Here is a 7,500-nt window from a genome sequence, read left to right as displayed (position 1 = left end):
ATTTTTTTTTTCTTCCCCGTCAAAACTCTTTGATAAAATAAATGAGCGAATATATTTTTTTTTCTTTTTTTTTTTTTTTCTTTTTTTTTTCCTTTTCTTTGTCAACGATTCGTCTCATTTCTCGGGATAAAAGTTGTGAAATTTGAACATTTTTCGTTACTTTTTTTCGTTTCTTTTTTTTTCCTTCGTAAAAAAAAATAACTTTCTCGTCACGTTTTCAATAATATTTTCGATAGGATATAAAAAGAATTTTACAATCGAATTGACCCGTTGATATCACTTGAACGGATCTCTGGCTAAATTATAATCACTTATTTTTGATAATAGCAAAAAAAATAAATATATATATATAAGTAAATAAATAAATAAATCTCCGTGAGAAACATCCCTCGAACAAAAAATGATTTTTAGATTATGCGAAAGAATGTGAAAATTTTTTTATATCTAAAAAAAAAAAAAAAAAGAAAAAGAAAAGAAAATAAGATTAAAAGAGAACAAAAAAAGAATGATAGAGAAACAATATTCTTTGACGTATATAACGTAAGAAGAGACATTTTAAAGGTCGATTCACACATTGCCAATTGAATTTCTCGATTTGATCTCCATTTCGACATGTTTTCTTGGCCATAGTGATGATTTAAACGCAATTGCATGTAATTTAAAATGTTACATACGCTCACACATTTTCGTTCGGTCTTTTCGATCGTTACACCATATTTTTTTTATTTTCATATTTTCATTGTATCAGCGATTGTATTTCTTTCTTTTCTTTTTTTTTTCTTTTTTTTTTTATTTTTTTTTTTTTTTTTTTAGTTTATTTATTTTTCTTTTCTTTTTAATGACCAATAAAATACCGATAACTAATTGCAATCTTTTGCGCGTATATATGAAAAGAAATGTATGTATAATATAAAAAAAAAAAAAAAGGAAAAAAAAAAGTAGGAAAAGAGTAGAAAGAGAAAGAAAACATACATTTTTCCAATATCCTCTTTCACTCACAGATTAATACTGTCAGATTCATAATTCTGAAGCTCTCTCTCTTTCTCTCTCTCTCTCTCTCTCTCTCTCTCTCTCTTTATTAAATCGTTACAATATCATTAAATTTTCTTTTTCTTTTTTTCTTTTTTTTCCTAACGCGAGTCTCCCCTTTCCACGTAATAATCGATTCGATTTTGATGTACGTTGAAAAACATTGTATAGATATTTAAAAATATATGAAAGAATCCTCAAAGAGAATTTGACGAAGTAAAAAAAGAAAAGAAAAATAAAGAAGGAAAAAACAAAAATAAACGAAAAAAAAAAAAAGAAAAAAAAGAAAGAAAGATCTTATCTCAAATAAATCCCTGTATATTATTAGTAAACGTCGATTTATCTCTTCTTAGGTTATTTGAATTCGTACGCATTCGCGATGTGTTATACGTACATACGTAGATACATACCACAAACGTGAAATGAATCGAATATAAAATCGTTATGGGAAAATTATGGGATAGGATTAATGAGTTGAAGGAAACAGGGAGAAGAAGGGAGAAATCTAACGAATGCCATGAAACGTTATCGTCTCGTCATTATACGTTAAAGAGAAGGACTAATATATTTTTGATTCGTTCGTATATAACGCAATAAAAATTCTCTTATCCTCGTTTAAAGTTACACTTTCGATTTGCCATAGTTGGTTGTGTTGTGTGATAATGATGGTAGTAGTTCGATCACGGTCTAAAAGGTATACACACACACACACACACACACACACACACACACATATATATATATATATATATATATATAGTTAGGCTAGTTGTGGCTATTGCTTCGTAACTAACTCGTCGTTGACATATTTCAAAGCTGATAGATCCAGTAAAAGGCAGATGTAACGAAGAGAAAATCTAAAACGTTTTCTAATCAGTATTTGATATAATCTCGTCAAATCGAAATTCTTAAAAGGGGTGATTAAAAAAAAAAAAAAAAAAAAAAAAAAAAAAAAAAAAAAATGAAAGAAGAAAAAAAAATAGACAAAATTACAACGAAAACATTTTCACGTAAAGTAAATTATTATTTAATTATTGCAATGAAATATATCATGTACAAATATATTTCATATATACATGTATGCATTATAAATGTATATTGATTTTCCTATATATATATATATATATAAATTCACTACTTTTATATAAAAGAAATCGATATAGAATCCTTACTACGTATTGTACAAATTGTAATTCACATTAAATGTGTACAAGTACGTACAATACACTTACAATACACGTACGTATTATATATATATATATATATATATATATATATATATATATATAAATACAACGGAAACGTTATTGAAACGAGTCTACACAATGTGTTACAGTACGTACAGGTAAACAAAGCGCTCGTTCGAAGGACAGCGCGGATCAGTACTATCCTAACCGCGGAATAGGTCGGTAACGTTATCAGATATTCCGCGTAGTTTCACGTTACGATTGGCGTATTAATGTCCCATCGATTTACTCATCAAATAATTAATAATAATTAGAACGGTGATTAATGTTTTATCATTTTACGTTTATATATATATATATATATATATATATATATATATATATATATATATATGTATAAACGTATCTGAAAAAAAAAAGGAAAAAAGTGTAGCGTTAGAGAAAACAAAAATTTTTTTTCTTCGTCAAGATAAGAATGAAAGAATTCGATAGAATATTAATAATCGTCATTGCTTCGTACAAAGAAGAAGAAAAAGAAGAGGAGAAGGAGGAGGAGGAGGAGGAGGAAATGGTAGTAGTGGAGGAGAAGGAAAAGAAGAAAAAAGAAAAAGAAAATAGGCACATATAGATAAATAAAAGAAAAAAAGAAATCTAGTTTATTATATTTTCAGTGTAAAAGTGAGATTGGAGGTCAGCGATAATTCAAGTTGTTGTTGTTGTTGTTGTTGTTGTTGTTGGTTGTTGTTTCGTGATTACTTAAATGTTTATTAATCGTTTAACAGATGACTTGTTTTAATTAACGATCGTTGGATCCATTTGCTCGTGTATCGTTTCTATAAACAAATATAAAATCCGTGACACGAATTAAAAGAGGTAGAAAAAGAAAGAAAGAGAGAGAGAGAGATAGATAGATATAGAAAGAAAGAAAGAAAGAAAGAAAGAGAGAGAGAAAGAAAGAAAGAAATGACTCGACGTCGACGTTTTGATCGCGTTGGACCGAGACTAGTGGAAAAGTGAATTTACTAAGTGTTGAGGTGTTTGGTGAGTTGGTGCGATCGATCGATCGGCCGATTGATCGATCGATCATGCAGGCAACCTCGACGGAAAGTGCCTCGCCCGGTGGACGAAGACTCTCACGAAGCTTTCATTCCTGTCTTCGTGGTGCCGATCACGATGATCTTGAATCAGGTATCTATATATACACACATATATATATATGTATTATATATATGAAATGCGTGTGTATGCGTGTATGTGTATATATATATATATATATATATATATATATATATATGTATATATATATATAGGATATAGATATAGAGATCTATCTGATAGAAATGTCAAGTTTTGTTTAATTTGTTTGCAAATATGTCTGTTCGTTTATGTATACGTGTATATATATATATATATATATATATATATATATATTTTATTGTCAATTTGTAATATAAAAAAAATTATGTGTATAAATCGTAATTAAAATTTTTAATAATAGTAACAATAATAATAATAATAATAATAATAATAATAATAATAATAATAATAATAATAATTTGATTTGTGCGTGTTGTTTATGTTAAATAATTTTTAATGATCGTAAAAACATATTAAATAAATAATTGGATTATATATCGAGTTAGATTGAGGCAATAGTATTTAAGCGATTTGAAAAATTAATTATACTTTTTTTTTTTTTTTTTTCTTCGAAAAGAGAGAAAGAAAGAGAAAGAGAGATCATACGATAATTATTTTTTCCTCTTATTCTAAAACCACGATTATTCTAGTTTTCTAACAAGAAAGCTCAGAAAGAGAATCACAAGAAACAGGGTGAAGACGTGTGTGTGTGTGTGTGTCTATGTGCGTGTGTGTGTGTGTCTATGTGCGTGTGTGTGTGTCAATGATTTGTAAAATCATCTTATATAAAAACTTTTCTATTTTATGATAAATCGATTCGTTCTATTAATTTTCTAAGATATTATTATTTCGACAAATGGTTTAAGATATAAGCCATAATATATATATATATAACTAATCGTACAAAATGATATTTGAAGGGTAGTACATGATCGATCGAGTTTACAAATATAATGTTTCACTCTAAAGTGTTTCTAACGGCAAAGAAATACGTTCGTACGTACGTACGTATAAACATAAATACACACATGCATGTATCTATATATATACGTATATACATACATACTACATCCTTTAAGAAGAAGTACGTTCGTTCGTTTCTGGTCCAGTGAAGAAGGATGCTGTAGAGGGGGACACACACTTACATACATATACATATACTTAAATAAATATATGTACATATATATATATATATATATATACATACATACATATACATGTAAAGATAGGTAGGAACATCTTATATACTGGCACCCACGTGACATACATTCTCGGCACTTAACGCGCGAGCGTACACGCTTGATCTCGCACGAACGAGGCGGGATCGCCTTTTAATATTTACTTTCATAGCCAGCGCCTCCGTTCGCGACAGTACGCTTCTTGCTCTCCGATCTGTAAGCAGAGAGGAGATCGAAACTGAGTGTCTGATTTTGTTCCTTCCTCTTCCTCTTCTTCTTCTTCTTCTTCTTCATCATCATCATCATCATCATCATCATCATCATCATCATCATTATCATTTTCATCATCGTCGTTAACATCATCACCGTTATCATCGCCTTTTTCGAAAATTAATTTCTTTGTTCGTGAATTATTATAACGAAGGATTGATTTGTTATTCTCGCGTGAATTTTATTCTTTTTTCTTTTCTCCCCTTTTTTTGTTTATTTTTATTCATTTATTTATTTATTTATTTATTTTGTTTCTTTTTTTTTTTTTTCTTTCTTTTTTTCTTTTTTTATTTCCAATGAAATTTTTCATGCATTTGCGTGCAATTCGCTCTGAACAATTTTAATTATATCCATTGACACGATATCGGTTTATTATTATTATTATTATTATTATTATTATTATTATTATTATTATTATTATTATTATTATTTTTGTTTTGTTTTGTTCTTTTCTTTTCTTTTTTTTTTCTTTTAATATTCGTGTGCGCTGAGATTGATTTTTACACACACATATATATATATATATATTTTCTTTTTTCTGTTTTATTTTTAGTGTGAAAGTAATATTGATGGATGTTGATCAATTGATGCATTTATCGTTATCACTGTGTCTCTTTTCTCTTTCCTTCATTTATTTTTTCTTTTTCTTTTCTTTTCTTTTTCTCTTTCTTTTTTTTTCTTTTTTTTCTTTTTTTTCTTTTTCTTTTTTTTTTTTTTTTTTTTTAATGCGTATCCTGTCACTCGAGAGTTATCGCGAGTTTAATTCGAAACATTTTCGATCGATTTAATTCTTTGAAAGATTTATCTTCTTAAGCGTATATATATACATACGTGCTTGTGAGTTCGCATAATAAGTGTGTGTTTTGAGCAATTTGTCCTTGAACAATTACGTTTTATTATATTTATATATAATTTTTATATATATATATATATATTTTTTTTGTTTTTATTAATCGCAGTGATGCATTCGTTCGTTGTTATTTTTATAAAGTGTTCGAATTGTTGTGATCAATGATCGTGTATTTTTTATTCGTTTGTTGCTTATTCATTTATTTGTTTCTCGTGTCTTAAAATGAATGATACGATCGTTTCTCGTTGATTGTTAATTATAAAAAGACACGATATTTTTTTTTTTTTTTTATTTATTTGATCGAGATGTCACGGCACGTATGATAGTTAATTATCGAAAATTATCGTGACTTTTTTTTGCTACGTTCAATCGAATTGGAAGAGGAAGAAGGAGGATCGAGTAGTGTTTTTATTTTTTATTTTTTATTTTTTATTTTTCCTTTTTTCACAAGAAATTCAAACAAAATGAGAATTCGATACGTCTCCCAGGATATTGCGTCGTGTACCAAACGTATGTATAATATTTTCTAAACAATTTTATTTTGACTTTCTTCCTTTTCATTTCTCTCTCTCTCTCTCCCTTTTTTTTTTTTTTTCTATCGTATTAATTAAAGTGAGAGATATTTAAAAACAAAGAAAAAAGAATAAAAATGCAAAAAGAAAAAAAAGAATTATATTTTTATTGGAAGAAAGTATAATTAAGAGCATACAGAGACAATTCGGAGGAATAATTTTTTCTAAATATCTATAATATTTTTTTTTTTTTTTTTTTTTTTTTTTTTTTTTTTTTTTTTTTTTTCATAGAAACTAGATTCGTACGCGGATAATCTAGAAACGTTGATGGGACTCTTCGTTAAGAAAATAATTTATCTGAAAAAGTAATATTTCTGTATAAACGAGATGAACGAACGTATGGACAGTAGCAAACACATTGACGAAAATAAATTCGTTGGGATATAAAAAAAAAAAAAAGGAAATAATTATCCAAAAAAAAAAAAAAAAAAAAGAAAAAAGAAAAAAAAAGAATAATAATAATAATATTTTTCCCCGTTGCAACGAGATTAATACGGACTGAACTTGAGGAAAAACTTGTTATTTAAAAGAAAAAAAAAAAAAAAAAAAAAGAAAGAAAAAAGAAATTATATGCTACCTTTAAAAAAAAAAAATATTCTGACGGAAACGAGACCTCGAAATAAAACGGGGGAGAAAGAGAGAGAGAGAGAGAGAGAGAGAGAGAGAGAGAGAGAGAGAGAGAGAGAGAGAGAGAGAGGCGGGGGAGAGGGAAGGAGGGATGGAGAGAGAAAAAAATTATTCTACGTAAAAAAGAAAGAATAATATTTTTGTTAAAATTAAATTCGAACGATCTGGTTTAACATAGCGAGATCAAACTTGTTATTGAAAAAATAATTATAAAGTATATATATATATATATATATTCACACACACATATATAACATTTTTCTATAGGAAGATTGAGGTATGGATAATCGAATGAGAGATAAGCTGCTTATAAAGAAAAGAGAAAGAAAAAAGGGAAAAAGAAATTATATATATATATATATAGAAATAAAAGAAAGCTACGACATTTTTTCTCTCCATTTTTTTTTTCTTTTTTTTTTTTTTTTTTTTTTTTTTTTTTTAATTATATATATATATAGAAACAAGATTAAAACAACAGGCATATACGTATGTACCTACGTGATACTGATGATATCGAGAAGGAAAAAAAAAAAGCGACGAATAATTTCGTTGTGCGCGAGGTCGAATATTTTCGTATAGAATAGAAAAAAAAAAAAAAAAGGAAAAAAGAAAAAAAGAGAAAAAGAAAGAGAGAAAAAGAAAGATAGAAA

General features: G+C 27.3%; 2 long non-coding RNA genes across 2 annotated transcripts in view; both read left to right on the top strand.

Moving 5' to 3' along the window:
- The window catches only part of LOC124951984, a 2,107-nt gene extending 96 nt beyond the window's left edge, over window positions 1-2,011 (top strand). Inside the window, exons 1-2 of the long non-coding RNA XR_007101783.1 lie at window positions 1-1,723; window positions 1,846-2,011. The exon at window positions 1-1,723 is cut by the window's left edge and continues 96 nt beyond it. This is a non-coding gene — a long non-coding RNA (uncharacterized LOC124951984). The remainder of the gene's footprint in view (window positions 1,724-1,845) is intronic.
- LOC124951983 overlaps window positions 1-3,158 on the top strand; it is a 14,974-nt gene extending 11,816 nt beyond the window's left edge. Inside the window, exon 2 of the long non-coding RNA XR_007101782.1 lies at window positions 2,741-3,158. This is a non-coding gene — a long non-coding RNA (uncharacterized LOC124951983). The remainder of the gene's footprint in view (window positions 1-2,740) is intronic.
- Window positions 3,159-7,500: the final 4,342 nt, after the last annotated feature.

This window comes from Vespa velutina, chromosome 10 (genome assembly GCF_912470025.1).
Source record: "Vespa velutina chromosome 10, iVesVel2.1, whole genome shotgun sequence".
Lineage (NCBI taxonomy): Eukaryota > Metazoa > Arthropoda > Insecta > Hymenoptera > Vespidae > Vespa > Vespa velutina.
Note: the sequence above shows the minus strand (reverse complement) of the source record. Positions and strands in the feature narration are given on the sequence as shown.